The following is a 25,962-nucleotide window of genomic DNA, read 5'->3' on the forward strand; positions in this document are numbered from 1 at the left end:
ACATTCTGAGGAGTGGGCCACTTGGCCAGAAAGCAGTTTTATAGCGGTCATCAGAAAATTTTGGTGGAGCTCATAGTTTTGTTAGAGGTTTTATGAAATTGGTCATGAAAGCAACAAAATTTGGAATTGTTACTTGGGAAATCTGCCCGTCTGTATTGTCTGCCCTGCCTGTCCCATCTAGTCCACTGCCCCATCCGTTCCGACTATCGTTTATCCTATCTGTCTGTCCCGTCTGCCCCGCCTTCTTGTCTATCTCGTATGTTCCGTCTGTCCCATGCGTTCCGTCTGCATCGTCTGTCCGGTCTGCATCATCTATTCCATATGTCCGTCTGTACCATCTGTCCTGTCAGTCCCGTCTAGCCAATCTGCTCTGTTTATCCTGTCTGACCTGTCTGGCCCATCTGTTGTATCTGTCCCATCTATACCGTTTATTCCGTCGATCTCATCTGTCCCGTTTGTCTTGTCTATACCGTGAGTCCTATCGCTCCCGTCAGTTCTGTTAGTCCCATCTGTCCCACATATTCCATCGGTCCATCTGTTTCATCCGTTTCGTCCCTCCCTTCTATTTCTTTTGGCCCAATTGTCGCAACTGTCCCGTTAGTTCGGTCTGGCTTGTCCGGCCCATCTGGTCAGCCTGAACCATCTGACACATCTGTCCCGTTTGTTTTGTCTGTCCCATTCGTCTTGTCAGTTGTGTGAGTCGCATCTGTCCTATTTAATCCATCGGTTCCGTCTGTCCCGTCTATTCGGTCTGGCCCGTCCGGCCCGTCTTATCCATTTGTCCCATCTGCCCAATCTAACCCGTTTTCCTCACCGGTCTCATCTATGCCGTCTGCTTCGTTTGGCCCACCTGTTCCGTCTGTTCCGTCTGGTCCATCTGTCCCGACTATACAAACTATCCGATCTATCCCATCTGTCCCGTCTAGCCCATCTATGCCGTCTGTCCCGCGTGTTCCATCCATCTTGTGTTTTCTGTCGGTCGTGCCCGTCCCGTCTATCCCGTGTCTTGTCTATTTCGCCTGTTTTGTCTGTCCCGTCCATCCTATCTGTCATGCCCATGCCGTTCGTCCCGTCTGTCCCATCTGTCTAACCTGTTCAATCTGTCCCGTCTGTTCCATTTATGCCAACTGTACCGTCTGCTCCATTTGTCTCATCTATCGCATTCACCCCGTTTTTTCCGTCCGGCCGGTCTGTCTCGGCTGTCACGTCTGTCGCATCTGTCTCGTCTGTTCCATCTAACTTGTCTGTCCTGGCTGTCCCCTCAGTCCCGTCTGTCACGTCTGCTCCGTTTGTTCCATCCGTTTCGTCTGTTTGATAGGCGTTCAAGTACTTAAAATACATTTTTGGCGCACTGCTTTCTATGTTTTTTGATCTACATCTGTAACAGGAAAGAAAATGTTATGACAATTTTAAGAAACATGAGAACTGTGAATCAGGACAGTCAATCGATAGATTACCTACATTTTGCTTGCAGCTAAGCATATGGTAATGCACGCAGGGCGCATTCAATCTATTTAGAAACCATTGGGCAACACTGAAGCTAAGCGCTATTAACTCAATCTCCTAACTATATTGGTAAATTGAGATGTTAATATGCCAAACACAAATGCAGATGCAAATTAGCGAATCATAGCAGTAAAATAGCTAGTGTGCGCACGATGAATTTCCAGCTACTATTTTATGTATCTGTTTGTTATTTTTGTGTAATTATGTCATCATTTTTGTGCCAATTTGATGTAATTTTTGTATTTGATTCGTTTCTATCATTTCTGAACTTGTACTTCCGCTTTTGTTTCGTTCTAAGAGCGTTAACACTCCGTAAACTCTTTTTTCGCGTTCTTTAGGCTGTAAAACCCACAAATAAGGCCATTGGGACACTGAAAAGGAGGGGGGTGTTCGAAAAAAAAGAGATTTTTTTAATCGAGTAAAGAATTATGTGTTTTAAGCATTTTTACTTAAAGTTTAAACGTGAAAACCCAATCAATTCTTTCTTTTCACATGCGCATTATTATTTTCCATGCAAAATCCCACAAAAATGATTGAAAAAGTTTTCTACCGATTTTCGGAATTTTCGTTGTTCGAATTTCCATTTCTATTTCGTGTTAGAAGCGTTAGCTGTACTCGTACAGTCATTTTTCGAGGTTTTTAGGCTGCAGATCCCAACGGCAATTGATTTTATAAAAAAAAATTGACGTATATCATACAAATTATTTTTTTGCCCACCGATTTTTCAAGCCAATTTCCAAGGAGTGAGAGAGGGGTGACAAATCATCATATAGGAAGGGGGATCATATTTCTGAATCATACGTCAATTTTGTGTTAGCTTTATGTCATTTCTAAATTATTTTCTGGTTTTTTTATATCGGTTTCTTTTTGTGTCTCTTTATATTGTTTGCAAATTATTTTTGAATCTGTTTTTTGTTAATTTCGTGCCATTTTCAGCCATTTCATATTTTTATTTGATTTATTTTTTTGGACCTCTCTTATCTTATTTATTTTTTGCATCATTGCGCGGAGCATTTTTGTATATTTTAGGACCGAAAATCATATTTGTACTACACCCAACTGAAGTTTTTGGTCATATTTGTACTATTTATTTCACTTTTAATTCTCGCGTAACTTTTCAAAATGACCAATAAAGCTTTGAAAGACTCTCTTCAATGTCCCTCTCTTCCGATTATCACGGCGACATAAATTCATATTTCTTATGGCATTTATGTACCATTTTAGTGTCATGTATAATTTTAGTACCATTTCTGTATCGTTTTTCTAGTGCAACTGCGACGTTTCATATCGCTTCATAGACCAATCATCCCCTTCTAGTCGACTTGATGCATAGTAAAAATCGCCATAAAAATCGACTAATTCTTCAAATACGATTTTTGCTTCATTTCTGCCTTAGTTTTGTGCATTTTTGGAGTTCCTTTTGCTAAATTGTGTTTTTTTCTTACATTATCGCGTTGTTTTAGTATTATGACAAAATGATTCCAGAATTTTGTTCCAGTTTGAAAAATGTTGAATAATGTTATTTTTTCTCAATTTTGTATCATTCTGTTGCTATTTTTGTATCGTCTTTGTTGGGGAAGAATAAATGCTTAATGCAAAAAATGTAGATTCAGGCAAACTGAAAAAATCTTGATATCAGGCCAAAAATATAGACTTAGCGAAGTTTATCTCACCTTCGCTAAGTCTATATTTTTGGCGTAATATCAAGATTTTTCCGTTTGCCTAATATTTTTCACAATAAATTACTTTATTGTCATTGTTTTTATATTTTTTTAGTAACAATTATGTTATTTTTGAAGTCATTTTTAAAATTTTTGTGTTTGTTTTTCATGTAATTTTGTCAAGTTTTCTTTCCACAAGTCAAACAAAATCCGTAGTTTGAGAAAAATGACAATTCTTCTTTAAAATTTGCAGTGTGTTTATTAATTTTTGAAATTGTTAAAACATTTCTCCAGTAAACTGAAGGTGGAGTACGTGTCCCAGTGTTCCCTGTCCTAGACCGTCCAGTGCACGCCATTATGCCTACAACTAGAACTCCAAATAATCGACATAAATCAGCTTGAACCTTTAACGAATAATAGAGGTCCCAAATTGCTACCTAGAGGAACACCAGACGAGCTGATACCTGAAACCACACCTTTCTACGGATCTACCGGGAATAACATCATGCGTTTGAGAGAAGACATGGGATTTCGTTGCCTGTAAGTTTCGGTTGCTTATGATGATCTGAAACAGTTTCGAAACGGCAGAAAGGCCGGTTACCCCGCGGTAGTTATGGACGACAAGCTTGCAGGGAATTCTCCGAGTCAATAATAAAGAAGAATGGTTCAGTAAGTGCACAAGTACAGTGACAAAAAACCAAGCCGCAAAAAAATCTGCTATATTCCTAACGCTCAATAGATATCTGTCGTATCGGCCAGATTCTAGATTATTTTAAATCGATACAGTATTCTCACAATTCTATCCAAAGTGCCTCCAGATATGTTACTATTTTATATCGTCCAGCAAGTATTTAAATAGAATAGAAATTAAACCAAAACCAATACCAATATTGAATAATCACAAACAATCTTAGTTCAGTAATCCCCACAGCATACTGTTAATCTAAACTTCCATACATCGCAAAACTACGGTTGAACAATATGGTCTGCCAGGTTTCACTTTCTTGACTACGAAGTGCTGAGTCAGATTGCTAATATGCTGAACCAGAAATCTAAGCCCGGCTTCGGCACTGGGCCGGTTTCGCTCGGTCAAACCCGACGGAAACGGAAAAGTTACAATTCAATTAACAGGAAAGCGAAAAACTTTAATTGAAAGCTTGACTAAAACATCCTCTGAGACAACACGGTCCGTGCCGAGCTGGCATCAGTGGCATGTGTGCGTCTGTGGGTGGTGCGGTGCGATTATAAGAGATTTATGTCTTTTCAATGACATAGCAGGTTTCCGTCCCGGACTAACATCATCATAACCGAAGAAGCCGGTTTTCTTTGGGATGATAAAGCCATATTTATGCTATTACTCTTACCAAACAGGGTTCTTAAAATTATCAACAACCATTACTGGTGACAACATGGCTGGCAAGGGGAACTGCAGACAATTGAGCTTTGCGTCGGCCATAAAAGTAGCGCCCTCTGACATAATCCACGTAGCGACAGGATGTGTCGAATGTGAAACGAAAACCAGTGCAACGGAAGTTGCAGTTGCGGGTGTATTACACCCACTTCGTTTCCCACCGGATCAGGGAGGTAATAAAATTTAATAACCCAGCCGTTAAACAGTTTATAATCGTAAACACGAACATACATTCATAAGGCATAAATATTGATGGGTGCATAAATTATGAGCGGGATGATCCGGCTTGCACTCAACCGATGCGCCGCCCGGTTGCAAGCGCAGTATGCATCTGTTTCGGAATTTAGCTGCTCAAAGGAACAGGATTGTGTTTCGAAATGCAAATTTTAATCCCTGCTGCATACTGGCCATTTTCTGGTAGCGGAATAATCAACCTTAAAAGGCATGTTTGTAGTCTCATAATATTTATATCTATTTGAATGGAAGGGTGCTTTCGACCAGCTTAGTGGAACTGATTAAGCGCTCCGGTGTCGGTCGAATGTCGAGTTGTAAATGCCGGTGTAGCGTGATACCGCTCTGGGAGGATGCAACGATTTCAGCTGGGAAATGAATTATAAATGCTGAGCAATCATGTATTATGGCATACGATTAAATTTTGATCCGCAGCTCTGCGTCAAACTCTCGCTGGCACAATAAATCGAAAATGTGGTACATTTGCCTGCAGATATAATATTAATTTTTGTTCATTTCTTACTACACTTTTTCACTGAATGCTGTTTTAGTATTTCTTTCACTGACCTGAATTATCAATTGGAAAAAAAGTACTCCTCCTAACCTGCCACGTGCTCCCATTTGGACTCATTATCACCAGCGCAACGAAGTACAGATGCTATGGTTACGAAACTACTGCTGGCTCTAGAAGCATACGTTGCAATAATTGTAGAAATGCTAATGACAATCAAACCGAACTGCTGTACAAGCACTCTACACGACAATCACAATTGTTGTGCCAAGCCAAGGGACGCTCAAATGTTCAAATCTCGACACTCGGACTCGGTGGCCAATTCAGCTGGATCTAGACAATTCCAGATAAACCGCAACCGAACGGAACATTCCTACCCACCGTTAGACGCAACTTATTATGGTTTCCAAACTGTACGGCGGCGACCGAACGGCCATAGGATGGCTGCAGTAGGAATCCAATGCCGGCAGAGGAGAGTGCTACCGTTGCCCAGCAGCTATGAAATAATTAGGAAAGACAAAACCCGGCTACGTGAATGCCGGAAACCGAGCCGAGCTAAGGAGCCGGGTGTAATTTGTTCAGGTGTATCAAGCCCATTCGAAACAATCCTCCTCCCTTGCGTGGTGAGCCGGCACCAGAGAAGAACTAAGCCTCAATTTGTCCCATTCTTACAACTTTTCTTTTTCCGGTTTGCTCTTCGGGGAAGCGAAAGTGAGGCGCTGTTGGCTTGTAAAACCATCTTCTAGCCATTATTGCCACGGAGGTCGAGCGAAAGTTCACTATGCGCCAGAGTTACTGCCAAATCGCTTTACGGACGGGACGGACGGACGGTCAAGCTGTTTTTATTAAATTGGGCGTTTTGTGATGAAACGAAATTTGATCTGGACTACTTTCGCTTTTTGCTTCTCCGTCCTCCGATGGACGCACCGGAAAGGAACGGCAGATGCCAAACACGGTTCCGTGATTTGGCTGGCAGGCAATCGAAGGATAAACCGATTTTGGGGCACAATTACTGAAATGAATTCGAAAGTTTGGCCTACAGTTTATTGTTGATTCCTCATTTGTTTCTGGTTTTCAACTTGAATCAGTTGTAAAAAAATTGTTTCATAAAGTTCTGTTGAACGACCCGAGCAGGAGCGAAGAGCAAAATAATATAAAAACAATATCAAACTGTGTTATAATGCTATAGTTTGTTATTGAATTATTTTGACCTTAAAATGGCATAATTTTTTTTTATTGATTAAAGAGATTTTAGATTATAAATATTTTATAAAATGATTTTTTAATATCTCATATGCTCCTGGATCTGTTATTCAATATCTTAATAATACTAAAATATGTTATTCTAACCTCATGAATACAGCCATGTAGTTATTCTTTTGGCCTTAGAGGAGCAAAATTTTGCAATTATTTTTTGTTATTTTACCTGACATAGTTGGTTGGCCAAAACAAGACCAAATTTTGATACGAGTTATTCGATTTCCGTAACACATTTTGATATCATCTGGCTCTTCGCTCCTGCTCGGGGATAACCGGTGACTATCGGTGAGAGTTTATTTAATTGATTTATTTAAAATCAGCAGGAAAACAATTGTATGAAAAAGGTGGTTCGTCTATAGGTTGCAGACGGCAAACAAGATAAATTTTAAAAGTTTTTTCGGTCAACTTTTCGATCCTGGCTTGAAGCTTCTTCCTATAAAAATGTTAATTACAATAATGTTTACCTGTTTTTTTAATCATCCTGTAGTGTTGTTGTCGAAGGCACACTATGAAGTTTTTTTTTAAATTTTCGTACAATTTGTGAAAGGACTCGGTTTGTTTCCTTGAGGAACTCCCGAAGTCATGTTTTCCAAATTCCACTTCCAAATGTTTGTATTTGCCACCGTTCAATCCTATAACGATGATCAGGGATGATAACGACCAGTTTCGTCATTGGCGCTGGACGATAACCCAATACAAAAAGTCTTTGTCTAAAAGTACGATTATCTATTTGAATGAAAATATACCAGAAGAAATGCAACAAATTGAATGTCTCGGAAGGGGGCTCTTTTTAGATGATTGAAACCATTTGGCTATAAAAAATCGAAAACGGATGTTTTGCGCCTTTCTATTCAATCGATAATTCAATATTTTGCTCAAAATCCGCTTTTAATCCGTGTAAACTGCATCATCCTGCTTCTTATTCTCTATTTGCGAAATACAGGTCGAAATAAATTCTTATAAATTCGTACAACCGGAACGGCCAGGCATAAGACCGTGCTGGGCTGATGATATATAATTTTTTGTACGGGATATATCCCGTAATTACGTTCCAACGGTCGCCTGTTTTATAAACTGGGAACATATACGTCTGCTTCCAAACACTCCAACCTTGTTCAAACGATTTGTTGAAAATGATAATCTTTTAATGATAAAAAGTCATGATTACAATTTTTGTTGATTTTTGTTTTTGTCTGCGTTGTGATCGAAAACCTGCATTTCCTTGATTCAAAAATTCATTTCTCATAAATCGTACAACGTACAGTTTCTTATGAAAATACAAGTAAATTTTTCTTGCATATTCACCGTTAGAGCTAGTCCATGCTCCTGACAGAAACAGAAAAAAACGAGAAAAGAAAAAATAATATAAACTGACATGTAAAAAAAACAAGAACGAAAGAAAAAACGTGTAGAATGGTGTAAAGTGGTGTAAAGCTCTAAATAGAAATCTGAATATTATGTTCTGTCACAAGGAAAGTTTTTGAAATATTTCAGTTTTCCTGAATATTTTTCTAATTCATAAAACATGAACCAAACATCGTAGAGCAAACAGTTTCTTATGAAAATGGAAGCAAATTTTCTTAGCACATTGATAGCTGGATTACCGATGGATCTAGAGGTAGTCCGTCTCCTGCTGCTGTCCAGGAAAAGAAACAAAAAAGGAAAAATAAGACAAAAGGAGATAAAAACGAAAAAGAGCACGAAGGAAAACGTAACAAAAGCTGGACAAACAAGATAGAAATAGAAAAGAGGAAAAACGCGAGAGAAAAGGCGCTGGCATGAAAAAAAAACTAACAAAAGAAAAGAGGGAAAACGAAGCGAATATCTAGGAGACTTAACTAAAAAAAAATAAACAGAAGAGAAAATAAGAAAAATAAGGAAAAAATTATAAGGAAATAAGGATAAAATGGATAAAAAGGGAGAAAAACGAGACAAAAAAAACAAGAAAAAATGGGATATGCAGAAAGAGAAATTTCGGGAGCAGGAAAATGAAGAAACGAGAACAGAAAAAAGGAAAAAGAAACAGAAATAAATGGGACGAACAAATGAAAACGGAAAACAAAACGGATAAAATGGAAAGGAAAACTGCATGTGCCTGAAAAGGAGGAAATGCTAGAAATAGTAAGTGAAGCAAAAATATGAGTTTTATTGCACTCTTATTGCGGTTTTTATGGCCAATTTTGGTCAGTAAAGCATTTATAGCAGTACTTTAAATTACTTGGGCGGAACCGATGAAATGAAAAACGCGATAGAAAAGGAGTTGAAAAACGACAAAGACAAAAACTGTGACCGCAAAAATGAAAATTGCAAAAAACAAGGTAAAAATAAGGACTCAGTAAAACGGCGAAAAACGGGACAGGAAAAGAAGATAAGAGGCACAGATAAAGAGGAAACAGCGGGGAGAAAAATAATGAGAGAAATAATAGTTAGAGAGATAAAAGAAGCCCGATAGCGTAAAATGAGGGAAGCAGGCAACAAGAGGTCAAACAGGATGTAAAGGAGAAAAATGGGTCAAAAAACGAGAAACTATGACAGAAAAAGAAGAAATGAAATACACTCAAGAAAAACGGACTAAAAAACTAAACAAGTTTTTTCGTTTTATAGAAGAGAAAAAGATAATAAACGGAATATACAAACGGAAAACCGGAAAGGAAAAGGGAAAAAAATGACAAATACAAAAAAAGTGCCTGGATTTGGAAAAAAAACTATATGAAAAGGGTTAGAAAAAGGTGAAAACTAGACCCAAAAAAAGTTAAAAAATGCAGAAAATATGGAAACCGAAGAATAAAATAGCAAGAAATGAGTGTAAAACATGAGGAAAGTTAGGACTAAAAACAGGAAAAATAATCAGCGGAGTTGTGCATAAGACACGACCACTTGGTTAACGTAGGACTCCGTTGGTCCGTTTGTTGCAGTACTTTAAACTTCACGACCGTTAGTAGAACCAGAAGTCGCAGGAACTAAAACATCCGGTGGGTCCACGTACTTGTCATGGTGGTATCGTTGCTGTCCAACGTTACCGATTGAATAAACTGCGCACATCGAAGGTGCGCTGTTTTATTGAAAAGTGGAAGCGTGTATTGTTTAGAAAAAAAAATCCATTCGATTGATGCAAATATATCAAAATCTATTGAGTAGGGGAATGTCGTCGTGGTTGGGCCGACTTTTTGACATTCGCCCATAACTTCCGTTTCAAAAAGAATTTTTAAAATCTAAATAGATCGTTGGAACGGTCTAACAATAAGCTATATTTCTGGAAAATCTCGAACTGATTGCTTAAAAAATAATTAAGTTATAGACATTTACGTGAAGACAAAAAATGTTGTCATTCTCAGGCCACGTTGTACAGGTTGGACCACCGCTCTTAATCTAAGAAATACGTATTGAAATTCTATGTAGAGACATCAAAAGAATGAATTTCGTGAGCAACGGCCCTTATAAGTATAAATATCCTATTTTCAATAACATCTTTGCGAAATTTTTGGTGATCTTGTAAAATCAATATTACTACAATCGCGTTTCCCGAAGTGTACTACTGCAATGAAAAATCAACAACAATCTAGGTTTTTATTATACTAATTTTGCTTTATTTCATCACATTTCCCGCGACTAACGTTCTCTAGCGAAAATTGCGCTTCTATGCTTAAAATTACTGTGGCCCAACCATGACTACACAAGTGGCCCGACCTTTACAATAAGCGCTTTTGTGCCATTTACCCCCTTACCCTACCCAAATACCTAACTGGACGGGATTTTTCAATAGCCTTCGAATTGCCACAACACACTTAATAAATTTTCAATATTTATCCCGATAATTGTATTTCATGAATCATTTCTTGAAGAAAAGTTAACTGCACCTGCAAAACTTTTTTTGTATTGATTCAATCAGTGAATTCAGTACGCGTGTTTTGAATACACGATCGAAACTCACAATATTGTGAAAAGTTAGCTGTCACAGTAAGAAGTTTTACATTGCTTGTACATACGTATCACGAGTTACTAAAACTGAAAAAATCGTGGTGGCCCGACCATAACAGTGGCCCGACGATAACGGCATTACCCTATGTATTGAAATTAGTTTCAACGCCTCAATGTTTAATATAAAAAATCTTACTGTATAGCTTGATAGTAGCAACTTTCATTGGTATCGTAATAGTTTGAAGAGCTAAAGTTAACGAGAAACTGATACTCCACTGATGATGGGTTGACTACATCACCAATAATTAAGTAGAAAATTCAGTGATCCGCTTAAACTGCTTAAAATATGTTCCCTATCCCAGTAAAACAATAGAGTCGCGGAAAAAAATTAAAGCGACAAATTGGATAATCAATCAAGAATGTCGATTTTTTCACTCGCATCCTAGCCACTTGACGCCACAAAAAAATAACGTCAACCGTCCCACTAATTTAACCACTTCGCATTGAATGTCAAACCAGTTATGCGAGCGTATCTCCCGGATGGCCATAGCCATCCGCAGCGTGCTGGTTTCCAGTATCATCGCGCGTTCCGATGGACCATAATTTATGAACAGATTTTTGCAATTTGTTCCACATGAATAGTGCCGAGCCAGCATTATGGAGTATCCAAATCGCCACCAATCTACCTCCCGGTGCGTCCCATGGACCACTGCCCCACGCTGGTGTAGCAGATCATTAAATAAATTGGAGCATCACGTTTCCAAAGCGAAGAAAACTTGCATTCCGGCAAATATCTTAACGGAAGCTAGCAAAATGAAAAACGTCGCATAAATCTTGGCACACTCCGAAGAAAGCAAAAAACCCGAACTGCATTTAATTCGATTCGGCTGAACAGAATGCAAGCTTTTGAAACCGCGTGAATGCGTGTCTGTCAATGATTTGCGATTTTTCAGTTGCCCGATCAAACAGAATACATTCCCAACTTCTTTTCTTTCCAGCTAGATTTCCATAGCTGCTCAATTCACACCACATTAAGCAGTAATGTTCATCTCCGCAGATCTGAAATGATTCGCCCCGGCTGACGCCTTCCTCAATTAGCGTTTGTTTTAATTCGCCCGAAAACTCCACACCATTATTGCATTGTCCCAGGCTTCGAGTGCCTGTTGATTGCCCTTGTGGCCCTCGAGCCGGAGTGAAGTGGTGGAGCCAGGATAAAAAATCACCTCCCCCTCTCCGATTAGTCGGTACAACTTAATTAGAATTAATTATGACGGCAATCAATTTTAATTAGTCGACTGGGGGGCATTCCAGAGTGATGCTCGTCTCTATTAGAGTCGCACTTCACAGCTCGCTTAAGGAAACGTATCAAGCCTGGTGCCTGCTTTGCTTACTCCCTCACCTTCTGAGCCCGCAAGAAAGCTACTAGGTTTAGTCTCTCCAATGGAAGGTTGAAGTCAGTTGGCTTCCGTAGACAGTTTCCTCCGCAGGATCTTGATTTGTGTGCTGGTGCGTTGGCATTCAGTCGAATGACGGCGGTGGTGGCAGCTTGACTGGAATTTGAACATGGTTGCTAATCCAAGTTAAGACAAACGATTGAATCGCAGTCGAGAAGCCCTCCGGCGGCGGCGGCAGGTTCAGAGTACCGGCGATGGTGGGTTTCCGGGGAACAACACACATTTTGCAGTTGGTGGCGTTGGCGTGCTAATAGACGTGGCTATCCTCGTGGGAAGAACGTGGACGTGGAAGACTGACTTGTTTTGTCAGACGAGAAGTAATAACGAAGACGAATGACGGTTTTGCGCAAAAATAACCATCGGTTGTCTGTCACTGGAACAAAACTGTCTGCGTTCCGAGCGTGCAGCGTTTGTCGGTGTGGAAGAGTTATCTTGCAGTAAAGGAAATTCTAAGCTCATTGACTTCTCTCACGACCCGATTTAATTGGTTAAATTATCGGAAAAGAAGTGTTCAACTCCCGGTTTCTGACTCACGTTTATTTTCCGATTTGCATTCATGCAAAACGTGCTTCTCGTATCCAATTTTGCGATGCAGGCAGGCAGACAGAAGGACGTGCAATGCGCTTTCAATTACCTGCCGGGAAAAGCTTTCTTCATAATTGGAAAATCGAATCTTACTAGTTTTGACGCCATTTCATGTTCCAGTTTATGTAAGTTGGAAGTTAGTTGCTACGCTAAAATTAATTAAAATGTTTAACAAAACTTTTAACATAAAAATGCCCATGCTTTTGGTTTTGGCATAGTATTAGATAAAACATTTCTTAACACATTTCAGTTCATTTCAGTTTACTTCTGGACTTCTGGTTTATTTTACCACGACGACATTCCCCAACATATTATCATTATCAAATGACCCAGGCCGCGCAACAGTGAAGCACGTTTCCCACCTTCACTGTAATAAGGAGCACTAAAGGGAAAATAAGGCAGAAGAAGAAAAAAAAAGAAAAGGGTGTAGGACAGAAATTTCAAAAACGGAATAAAAAACTAGTAAAAACGTTAAAGAGAAAAATAAGAGCTGGCATGAATAAAAAAAACTGAAAGAAAGCATTAAAAAGTGGAAAAAAGAAAACGGAAGAAAAAATGAGGGAATGCGAGGGAAAAGCAGAGGAAAGTGGACAGAAAAAATGGGAAACCGAACAGAAAAGAAGAAAAATAAAGATAAACTGGTCAGCAAAGAAACAAAAACAGAATATAAAAGGAGGAAAAGAAAATGAGAATATACGGGAGCATAAGAATGGAGAAACGAGAACAAAACAGGCAAGGGACAGAAAAAGAAATCGAGAGAAAAATAAAAACTAGATAGAGCGAAAAAGAAAACTGTAATGTATAAGAAAAGGAGGAAAAGCAGGACATAATAGAAGAAAGAACGGCACAGACGAAAACGAAACCAGGGTAGAAAAGGAGGACAGAAAAACAAGCTGAAACGGGACAGAAAAAAACAAAGTTGATACAGGAAAAAAGGAAAATCGGACCTGAAAATTGTACGCTGGATGGCTGGATGGATGGATGGATGGATGGATGGATGGATGGATGGATGGATGGATGGATGGATGGATGGATGGATGGCTGGATGGCTGGATGGCTGGATGGATGGATGGATGAAGACACGAGAACAGAAAAAAGGAACACGGTGGGAGAGAAAAATTAAAACGGGAGAAATGGAAAAGAAAAATAGAATATGATAAAAAAGAGGAAAAGTAAAATATAATCGAGGAAAATGGGAAAAGAAGGTTGAACAAGATATAAAAGGAGAAAGATGAGACACGAAACAAGAAAATGGGACAGAAAACAGGGAAAATGGATCAAAAAAAAAGGTTGAACGGGAGAGAAAAACACAATAGATGGGAGATTAAAAAGGAAAACCGAAGCGCAAGAGGGAGCAAAAAGCACAATAAACAAAAGAAAAGAAAGAAAAATGAGACATCGAAACAGACGAAGACGAAAATTGGGAAGGTAAGAAGATGAAAAGAGTTAAAAAATGACGAAAAACGGATGAGAAAAGGAAGAGAAAATACGGAAAGGGGATAATGAGTAGCAAAGAAGAAAAAACCCTAGTGTAAACACAGGACACAGGAAATAAGAAAAAATGAGATGTGAAACGAAGAAAAACGAAACCATGAAACTAGAAACGCAGTACAAAAAAAATGATAGAAAAAGAGCGAAAACGGAGGCAAAAAGAACAAAAGTGTGACGGAAACCAATAAAACGGTTCGGAGAAGGAGAAAAATGGAACAAAAAAGAAACAGAAAAGAGGTAAAAACGTGTGAGAGAATAAGATGAAAAAGGTCAATCCTAATTTCAAGTTAAATTTTCGTGTCCATATGCAGTTCGAACCAAAACTTCAAGTTCACATTAGTCCAAATTCAATTCTAATATAATGGCCAAAGTTAAGTTCAATTTTACGTCCAATTTTTAGCCCAATTTGAAGTCTAATTTACAACTATAATTTGAGTATTACTTGATTTTTTCGGTGAAATATAGACAAATATTGTCTAATTTATTGTAGATTTTAAATTAACTTTAAACTCTGATTACTCTGAGTCCAATTTCAGATACAATTTGAATTCCAATTTCAAGTAAATTTCTAAATTTTATCTCAAGCCCAATGTATATCCTATTTATGTCCGATTTCGCTTAGAATTTTCTGCTTGAATTTCAACATTAGCTTCAATTCTAATGTCAAGTATTGGACTTGACCAAGTTTGATTTCTAGTTCAATTTCAACTTTGATTTGAAATCCAACTGCACCCGGAAGTCCGGTGTTTTCAACCTAATCAGCTGGTATTTTTGTGATAAGTACTTCAGCTTTTGCTTATGTTTGACCACGCTAGTGATTGTATTACAACAGATGTCATTCTGATTAATTCCGTAGCATTGCTGAGTTTTTTCGATGAAATGCTTCTGCTGTCTAACGATTCAGTCAGCCTTGCTTCGACAGCTACGATCTTTATCAATATGGATAACAATCATTTGAGTAACACATTTAACGAGAATATTAGGAAAAAATTCTATTCATTACTACCTTGAGATAATTCTATTATAGCTACAACGTAAATTCTGCTAAGACGCGCGAAAATAACTAATAGGTGATATCAAAATTCTCACAATTAACTAAAATAGGTATATGCAATTTTCTTACAATACAATAGGCATAAAATATTTCATATACCACATCTCAATGATTTACTTAAAATGTCAAGACTTATTGAAAGAAAACTGTCTAGTCGTGGAGGTAAAAAAAGACTTCCCGCCCCCGGGTGGACTTGAACCACCAACCTTTCGGTTAACAGCCGAACGCGCTAACCGATTGCGCCACGAAGGCTCTTGCTGCTGCTGATGTGGTTGCCCTTGTTGAGTCTAACAACTTTAATTCGTAATTCGCTAAGGAGGCAGAATGAAGAATTCCTGTCATTGAAATCAAAACATCGGAACATGATCTATCTACAACGGAATCCCGTACGTTCGGAAATGACTCATCGGTATTGCCAAAAACTTTGCTTAGCACAGAGCGCAGTTTGTTTTTCCAAACACAAGCACGGTTGCCAAGGGTTGATCGATTATTAATAGCAATTATCAAAACCCTAACTGCAGCAATTTGATTTTAATTAAGCTGATGTTTGGGAAGGGGGGGGGGTTCTTAGTGCGCGTGTGTGTAATGTTGTGCAATCGCACTCACTTTTTCCGAGATGGAGAGATGCCATAGACTTTGCAACTGATTTAAGGTAAAGGTCGTCAGAGGCCAGCTGCTTTTTTACTGATTTCAGAACTTGTTTCCACTATCGTTTTGTTTATGCTAAGTTGCTAGTAGTAGGTAATAATCTGTTATGAACAATTATAAAGCGTAGAATCGCGTATCTACGCGTAATTCTATCACATAAACTGTTGTTTACGGTGAATTTTATTATCAGAGAATTTTATAAGCATATTTTCGATACTTTACGCCCGTTAATTTAATAGTGAAAATTATTGGCCAATTTCACGCTCAACGTAAATATGGCATCACTCCCGTGTCCTTGGTAACGTATCAACAACGACGGTCGCGGAATTCGGAATCGCAATCGAAACGAAGTAAAGTTTTTCATATCAATTCAAGTGAACAGTTTGGGCAAAATCATTATAATATCTTACCAGATAACTGTTCGGGTGGTAGGGTAAGGTGGTGCAGAATGCACCGCTTAAGCAAAACATCATTTTCCAGAGCAACGGCGTGTTTGTTCCACGTTTTTCAACTTCTAGAAGACTTTGGATCTTTTTTACACTTACTCCTGGTGAAATTTCCTAACAAAAACCAGTATTTTTGGTTATTTTTGACGATTTTTGGCAAGACTCAAAATCATTATGTGAGGCAGAACGCCAAAGCCCGTGGACAAAACGCACCTAGTTTGCCCAGCTAGGCGTTAAACGCAACCAAAAAATTTATCATTCAATCACGTGTTAAATAAACTCCTAAAACTAGGCTGCCGAAATGGCGAAAGCGTTCGTATCATAATCAGTATGAAAACGACAAGCAGGCGATGATCATTCATCAACGTGCGAGTGGATCTCAGTGTCACGATAGGTGAAGCGTACTAGCCTGAAACGTTACGCAGAAAAGGAAAAGTCTTTTTTTCACCGAGAAGAATCAACGACACATGTTATTATGCCATAAATGGACTCTGACGACCTTGTCCTTAAATTAAATTAATTGCAAATGAAAGTTTTTTCAAAACCGTAACTTCTAAATTTGATAATTTGATGTTTGATAGTTGCATAAGTAAAGTAAGTAAAAAGGGTGCTTTTTGTTACCTTGCAAATTGCACATTTCATCTAAAACGCATTCTTAATGTCATTTAAAAAGTACTGTTTGGATCCAGTAGTAGTAGTAGTAGGGAAAAGCCACCATCATTTCAAGGACTATGTGGGTAGAATTACAGTAGATTCAAATTTGATTATCAAATGAATTTCACACTAATGCTGTTACAGAAGGGCCAAAAGGGATTGGGCGGACCCACAAGCAGAGGCACTTGTGCGCATTCCTGGGTTATAAGAGTCGCCTTACAGCATTAGGATCCTTCCATGTAATAATCAATTTCGCTGCACCAGCTTTAACCCACGTGATGGCTTGTTTGTGAGAAGAAGAACTTGGCATAACTGTTTCAGACCTTAAGGACTCCGGTTGGCAATCCACTCCACAATTATGCTGTTCATAACAATGATAATTATAATGTGATATATAGTAAGGTTATAATAATATTCTGGTAAAAGTTCTATATCATACCTTCATGTTTGAGTTTTACCTACATCCCGTTAAGTAATTTCCCGTTTTGTAGTCCTCTCATCCTTCCTGTCCTCGCCATAGTTCTCTCCTCTCCACTTGAACTAGCACTAATCTACAAAAAAAAAGCCGGAAATCCCTTGCCGGTTTTCGTCTGGCTTGTTGTTGCAGTATGCAGATGTTATTATGTTCTCGTTTGTACCGCTATTATCAATATTTAGTATGTATTTGGTAATTTGGTAATTTTCAATAATATAAAAAATTTACATATTATGGAAGGTGAATTTAATATGGATATTTTGCTCACCAGTACCGCTGATCCAATATGGTTATTAAATATTATTATTAGAATAAATACCTGTATGGAACGTGTCAACGATACTGACAACACTCATCCGCCTTGCTATGCCAGTTATCAATACTTAAATATACTTCCTGACCACTCCGCTATTTAGCGCCGTCTTAGCTGTCGGTGCAGCGCTCTTTCGTTTCAACGCCTACTGTGCGAACGTAATCAACGAAATCGGGATCCGATCCGATACATACGTGATTTATTTGCAGCTTTTCTTTGCATATATAAACCAGCCTCTGCGCCGGTTATGCCACCGCACTTCGATGTGTGCGCACAGCCAGTATTCTCTTCACTCTCCGTCTCTCACTATCGCTTAACCAGCGACAAAATTTTCAACTGCGCCGCACTAATACCAGCACCTATATAGACGCAATTACGCCGATGCGACGGCTTATATCGCTTATATATTGCGCACTGCTATATACCCCCACACTCTTTCACTTCGGCTTTAACGGATATTTTTCTTAACCGCCAAAAGCCTGCGTATCTAAAGCACCAATTTTTTTATACATTCACTAGGTACTTCACTTTTGCACTTTCTTTTTTAATATATATTTTTACCCCCCGCTCGCTGCTCCTCCTTATATGCTTGCTTCCTTCAAGATAGGAGGCAAATTTTTCTGTTTCGTGTCCGAAAACGCTCAAAAATGCACTCCTGTGACACTTTTACGCACAACTCCTTCAATAATCCCGGTCTTCCGGGTACCTCTGTCACCTTTTAGCACTGTATCACTCGCCACTATCAAGCCTTTGACTTGATACTTTCGCGCACTTCCTCGGCTAATTTGAATTAACTACCACTTAGCACACAACGACTACTTCTGCGACTCCACAGATATGCTGCACAAACTGAGCATAAATTCAGTGACGTATTTGACATGTTTGGACACGTAATTGTAAAGATGAAAACATCAAATATTTGGACGAGCTCCAAATTTCTTAGAAAAACTCAAATAACTCAGCTCTGGCACGGATTTTTGAAGCGAAATTTTCGCAGGATGATAGCCTAAATATGCTGCACAAACTGAGCATAAATTCAGCGACGTATTTGATAGGTTTAGACACGTAATTGTAAAGATAGGCATTAAATATTTGAACGAGCTCGAAATTTCTTAGAAAAACTCGAATAACTCAGCTTTTGCATTGGTTATTGAGCACATGAACTAAAGGGCATTCCAAACTAAAGGCATGAACTAAAGGCCAATATGAAACAGCAAACAGTAGACGGAGAAAAAGTACTGTTTGGATCCATCATAGAAACTAAATTATTGGAAATCTGTTTGGGTTCTAGGTATCAATGTCAAATGTACACTTCACAAGAAACTTTATCGAGTGGTGACGTCATTTTTAAACAAAAATGACGACCACCACTCACTTATCTCAAAACAAACCGAATAATTTAAAAAATGGGTTTCAATGTATTGTAGCACAGATTTGCTGCAAGTTTGCGGTGTAAATTTCGCAATACAACAAAACTTCGGATAAATATTTGAATTGATTTTATCGGTTATTACCACATTTATGAACGGCACAAGCACAGAGTGGAGCTGACATTCCTTTTTCATGCGAAGAATGTCAGCATCCACTCAGCAGGGGGTTTAGTTAGATTTTGTTTGACCTTTTCAGTAGAATTCACAGATAACCGGAATAGGTCATGGAAAATTTGAACCACAAATTTGAGACGAGTTTGTTCCTCAATCTAGACCAACGTGAAGTCTCGGAAAGAAAAGTGCAAACATACCAACGTATGGAAGAACATATGATAGGTTTTCTTCCACAGGAAATCTCAACGCTGTAGGTCTATTCCGTGGGGTTGTACAAAATGATGACGTGAAACTGCATTTTGTTGTTCATTCATTCAAAAAAACATAATTTAGTTTTGCCGCCATATCGCCTTCAATAAAAATAAAAATAAGTAAAGTTGTATACTTCATCACGTAATTTTTCTAACAAGTCCTCAATTATAACTAAAGTTCAACAACCTACAAACACGTTGACGGCAAAAGCAGCTTCATCGCGCAATTTTAATAAGACACTTTACTGTCAGGACATCAAATGGACCGTAGTTTTAGAATCAACACACCGTCATAACTAGATCGTGCAAGCAGGCATGCCGCGCGTTAGGTTTGACTGCCCGCACGATCTCGATACACAATCTGCTAACTTCATTCATTTTTTTCCCTACATCCATAATGACACAAATCGTTGAAAAGAGACAAAAGACGATGTAAAGATGCCAAAAAGGCAGCTTTCTTTGTTAAATATGAAACGAAATTAGGATAACCCTTTCTTCAGTGATAGAAACACAGATGATAAATTACGAATTTTTCTTCAGCAAAATCTGGCAACGCTGAATGAACGCAAGTGTATGAACTTGTCGTCACGGACCTTAACAAAGAAAAAGTGTGATTTTACTTAAATCTGTAAATACAATCCTTTATTTAAAAATTCAAATAGCTTTCGAACCACAGAAGCGATTTTTTTACATAAAAACATTGCATTATTAGACGATGCCCAATACGAACTGAAACAGGATGATACCCGTCCTGTGTAACATTCAACTAGGCTTTATTGACAATTAATTGCTGATGTTTGATGAAGAAATCATATTTTGCACGAAAACCGAAACCAGTTTTAGCCCCACCATTCTAATATAATCTCAACTCGAGCTGCGACCATTTACGTGCAATCCTGTAATGAACTTCTACCACATATTCCACCGAAAATACCCGAATAAACATGACAAATAAAGAGGCTGCCTACGCGTCGCGGTTTCCGCTGCATCACGTTCTTCACGTGGACGAACGATGCATCCCGGCTTGTGCGCGGGTTACCGCGGGATCGGCCGCCCATCGCGGCCCTGCGAAACGGGTCTGATTTATGCAAAACCGCAGTGAACCTGAAAATTAAATTTTATTTCAATTAGCAATTAATTGCACACGAAATTAATTGAATTTGTTCAGGTTGTTTGTGCACGAGCTTGGCTTGCACCACGTAGAGGTTGAAGGGGAAGAGCAGAACCCGACGCGATACTAGGAACTACGGTTTTATTTTATTCCCGTGTGTACCACAGCCAATCAAGTTTGTCGCCGTTGTTTTGTATGTTGGTTAGGGTTTTGTATATTGGTAAATACTGTTTGGTTTATCCTCGTTATTCCTCAACAGTTCCTCACTTTTGTACAATCACATAAAATAGAGAAAGTATTTTGTTTTAAAAATAATTCAAGCAAATTTGAACATTTCAAGAATAGGTTGACAATACTCCATAGCATATATTCTGTCGAAGGAAACAATGCAATTGTTCGGCCAAAAAATGACACACAAAAGTTTCCAATTCGGTCCCGACACTCACCAAACGTAAAAGCTTAAGCGTATCACTAAGCTTCCGTGCCACTTATCAGTGTGGTGCGCTATAAATAACCGTCAAAATTATGCTACAGCATTCAAAAAACCCCACTGATGGGTGCAATCATAGAAAGTGAAAACGGCAGAACATCTCTCTCTCTCTCTCTCTCTCTCTCTCTTTCTCCCTCCATGCAGATCATCAAGATTTTATTCACACTATGGCTTTGGCGGAGGGGGTGGCCGTGCTGCTGCTGGCGGCCTGCACTTTGCCGGTTGAAAGCTACTTATGACGCCTTAAAGAGTCCACCGGAGAGGAGCTGCTGCATCAGAGCTTGATGCTGGAAGACGACGACCGACGGTGTAGGTACGTACACCCAGAGTCAACGTCATCATCAGTAGCGTGCTTGGTCTTTGCATATTGTACCTACTTGTACTTTTGTGGAGCGTTTCCTTGCTTTGAAGATCCCCTTTTTAAGTCGTCGTCCGATGGGGTGGTGGTGGGTGCACTCGACGAGCGACTAGAGGAGGAGCTGCCTTGGAGCTCGGTGTATACAGAAGGTATTTGTTGCTGCTGCGATACTATCTCCCTTTTGAGAAACATCAATCATCTTTCATCATAAAAATTTCATATCAAACACTCTTGGACTAGTAGGAAAACGGTGGCGCACGGAAACGCAGCAGTGGTAAAGTAATCTGGTGTGTCTGCACGCTGCTATGTTCCGTTGCTCCACAGAAATATGTTTAATGGCAGGGAGGATAAAAAGTATGACTTTATTAAAGCACCAAATCCTAACAGGAAAGTGCCATCTGCTTTGGCCGGCGGTGGTGTTGTTGTTGAGTGACTGTTAGTATGCGAAGGTCTTTCATGAAGTCGTTACGAGAATGCTGTCACCGTCGTCGTCGTCGTCGTCGTCGTCGTTCTTGGACAAGCGAGGATGCTGGATGAACCGTTCCATCATAAAGAACGTTATCACTGGAAAACAGCAGCTGGCATCGTGAGGCCAGCTTCGGAAAGGGAGACAAGCTGGGTGAGGGGACATGTGAGACAGGCCAAGACTAACAGTGTGCTCCACTACACACCCACACCGCCGTGCGTGTGTGTGGGTGTGTATGTGTCTGGCTGGTTGGCATGATGACGGTGCTAGTCCTGATCTCAATCTCGACAAGTACAAACATTTAACCACGATAAATTACCCGTTTTATTGGGCTTAAAAATTTGATGTGAGCGGAGGAACACGTCCTGCCTGCACGAGGCGTAATGGTTTTTGCGTGTTGAATTCGTAAGAATGCAGATTTACTCGCAAGAAAGCGATTCGGTCGTTGAATGATGACTGCGGGGCGGTGGTAATCAGCATTTCTGGCAGCTTTGCGTGGTTAGATAACACGCCAGTGGAAAAATATTTATTTATTATGCTATTTTTTGGTCTTCTTAGAGTCTCTTAAGGAATAAGTTGAAAGATGCTTGATTTATTATCTCCTAGCGCTCTTGAGCTAGTGAAATGAAATATCAGTTGGTCACCTCACCATCCCCAACAATCTATAACTAATGGTTTAAAATTTTCCTCCAACTATCTTGTGAAGCGCTAGAAGAAGAAGGTAACTTCTTAGGACCACTAATTTTTATACAAAACGTAAATTGCCGTATTTTTGAAGCGGAAAAGTGAAATTATCTAAAAAATCAGAGGGGTTGTGTACAAGACACGACCGCATATAGGTGACGCAGGACTACGTAAGTCTCTTTGTAGTGATAGTAGCATGTATTCATGCTTGTAATCATGCTTGTAATCATTCGATTCTTCATGTATACATGCTATATGCAACATATATTCATACTACATGCGTTGTATATAACATTTATCAAAGTAGTAACATTGCATACGTTCAATTCTCAAAAGATTGTGCATTTGAAAACAATTTAGCAAAATCAAGAACACAAACTATTGCTTTCCTGCTACCATACTGAAATTAAAGATTGTTTTTATTACCCATGGTTCCCCACGTTGAAGCAATTTTACCAATTGAATCCCATTTTATCAACAGCACATCTTTTCAATACACTTCTAATGAAACGGTAAGCCTGCGTATTCGCGGGAAACTAGCAGTCATTGACTTTTCGTCGGAAAGCCCAATTTCGGAAGAAGTTTTTCGGCCCAAAAGCGGGATTGTGTTTTTTTTTAAAATGTATATACTGCATTCTTCTTGCCAATCTGAACACAGCGAATATATTTTCATAAACCGAATTCAAACAAAAAAACTGCTTTTGAAATTGGCAGAATCGATGATGACTAATTTCACCTTCATACAGAGTCGTATTATAACCGAACACAGCTAGCACATTTTTCCAACACAGATATCAAATTCGCCGAGGTTTAATCGTCTCGCAGTAAAGAATTTGCGATCTGTTGGGACAACGAACTTGCGTCATTTTTTATGGCACACTTCCCTAACACAGACATCAAATTGGACTTGGTTTAATCGCGTTCGTCAGAAATCTGTTGGCACTAGGGGGCTTGTCACTCTTTCTGGCGTACTTCCCAAGCAAGGACATCAAAATGGTCTAGGTTTAACCGCGGTGTTAAGAAATCTTGTTGAAATGAGGAAACTTGGTCACTTGTTTTGGCTTAGTTCCCAAGCACAGATATCAAATTGGTATAGGTTTAGATCATCGCAAAGAATCTTCCAACCAATCACGAAGCGAGAATTCTGGTAAAACATAGGTTCATTATTTTCAATTTTTCAATAGTTCAACATCAAGAATCCATACTTTTCTTCATTTGGGTCAATTCTTAGAAGATTTTCCGATCGATTGGTGTAAGAATATTGAAAATCGATAGGAAAACCGCTGAGCTATTAGCGCTCAAAACCTTTCATTTTTCGTGACGCTCGCATTTTTCGATTTTTTGGAATGACACCCTATCTCAAAACTTGCCGTAAGACGTAGTCCTACGTCAAAAATCGGATCTAAAATGGTACTAGTAAAAATTATCATTCATTCGCATTATGTGTTGCGATCGTGGTTTATGGCTTATCGTCCAACCAGTTTGTCCCAAACTTCTACGCAATTCTAATCGGTGTCATATTGTCCGCTTTTTCGTTTTATATATTGTTCGTAGAGTATTGTCTGCGAAGGCATTCTAAAGAGTGGAATACAATCTACACTGTAACAATACCGAACTCATAACCGTTATTTTTACTCGAGATATACTTTGAAAAAGCCACTGGAGCTTAAACAAAATCCCAAAAGTTTTTGGTCATACGTTAACGAAAAACGCAAGGGAACTGGACTTCATGCTTAAATGTCACTTGGTGATCAATCTACCAGCAATACTGGAGACCTCTAAAATCTCTTCGCCCAGAATTACTGAACTGTAGATTTACTGGTTATGATGAGCAGGAAGCTCTGAAGTGCGTTTTTGCAAACCTCCTTCCTTGAAAACTGCTGTATTTCTATGAAATTAGGAAACACCTAGTCCGGTGTACCTCAGGCGTTCCTCAGGGTAGCAACGTCGGACCCTTGCTATTCTCGCTGTAATACAACGATGATACATGATGATACTTCCTCCGGAATGCAGCATCCTTGTACGCTGATGACCTGAAAATCTACCCTGCAGTTCGCTCAGTTGCTGATTGTATCGAATTATATTGAACGCGTAATGGTCGTCAAAACTTTTAGTGAACACTCGTCATTTAGGAAAGTCATATAATATTTCTTACCGAATTATGCCAAAAGATCGTTATACCCTATGGTTCCTTATGTTTATGCCAATGTTTTTACGGCAAACAAATGACGATATGCCAAACAGCATTATGCGAAATGAATTTATATCAAATAGGCAGTCCGGTTCTTGTTGTATTTTGATGGAGCAATACTTAACTCAAGTGCCTATTGATAAAAAAACGAAGTTTTATAAATTATGCGTAACGTTCATTGCATCTAACGTCCATTATGCCAAAAGTTTGTATGCCTAACGTCGCGCACCTGAAAAAGAGAAGGGACGATATGCGTGCCGTAATGAACAACTAATATGTGGATCAATTAATGCCGATTCGATTCTAGGAAAAGTTCAATGTGAACATACCGCCGAGAATTCTTCGCTCAAATTAATTTTAAAGACATGTCACTAACCCACTAAGTATAATTACAAGAGCAAAACCGTTCACCTAATTACTATGAAACAAGTTAAAATAGGTTTCCGCTCGATGCAATGAATTCTTGCAGTTTTCAGATACTAATTCAATACCTAATACGATACGTTTAAAATAAAATTGCAATGAAACTAAAAGAGATAGGTGTTATATGTCAATGAACGAATTGGAAATTGGTAAGAGCTTTAACTTGGTGAATAACAGCAATCAATATTATCACACATTTCTAGGAGAAATTCGATAAAAACGTCTTGAGAAACACGTATTTCAATATTTTGCTTCTAAAAAGTTATTAAAATTCATGAAGTAGGAGGTTTAATTAAGACCAATTTTTAGTACAAAATGTTCTCAGCTTTCGAATGAAAGTAACCAAATTGAGCTAGTTAGCATAGTTACCAGAGTTAATTTAGGACAAACAGAACCAAAAACTAAAAATTTTTAATAACTCAGTAACCATTGAGATTTGGCCATACATATATGTAGAAGGATTTTTTTTGTCAATTGTGATCCTCTATTACCGCCTGAAATATCTGCACTAAGCTACCTAACACCCTGTATAACATATCTAAATATAACAGAATTTATAAAAACAGAAAAGCAGAAGAACAAATTCAAAATTCAAAATTCAAAATTCAAAATTCAAAATTCAAAATTCAAAATTCAAAATTCAAAATTCAAAATTCAAAATTCAAAATTCAAAATTCAAAATTCAAAATTCAAAATTCAAAATTCAAAATTCAAAATTCAAAATTCAAAATTTTAAGCCCTGAAATTTGAGACTTTGTTTCTGTTTCTGTTTCTGTTTCTGTTTCTGTTTCTGTTTCTGTTTCTGTTTCTGTTTCTGTTTCTGTTT

At 38.6% G+C, this 25,962-nt stretch overlaps 1 non-coding gene across 1 annotated transcript; it reads right to left on the bottom strand.

Annotated features, from left to right (window-relative positions):
- Window positions 1–15,260: 15,260 nt before the first annotated feature.
- On the bottom strand, window positions 15,261–15,334 carry Trnan-guu (transfer RNA asparagine (anticodon GUU)). The gene has a single exon. It is a non-coding gene; the product is annotated as a tRNA-Asn (tRNA).
- Window positions 15,335–25,962: the final 10,628 nt, after the last annotated feature.

The sequence above is a fragment of the Sabethes cyaneus genome, chromosome 3 (assembly GCF_943734655.1).
Source record: "Sabethes cyaneus chromosome 3, idSabCyanKW18_F2, whole genome shotgun sequence".
Lineage (NCBI taxonomy): Eukaryota > Metazoa > Arthropoda > Insecta > Diptera > Culicidae > Sabethes > Sabethes cyaneus.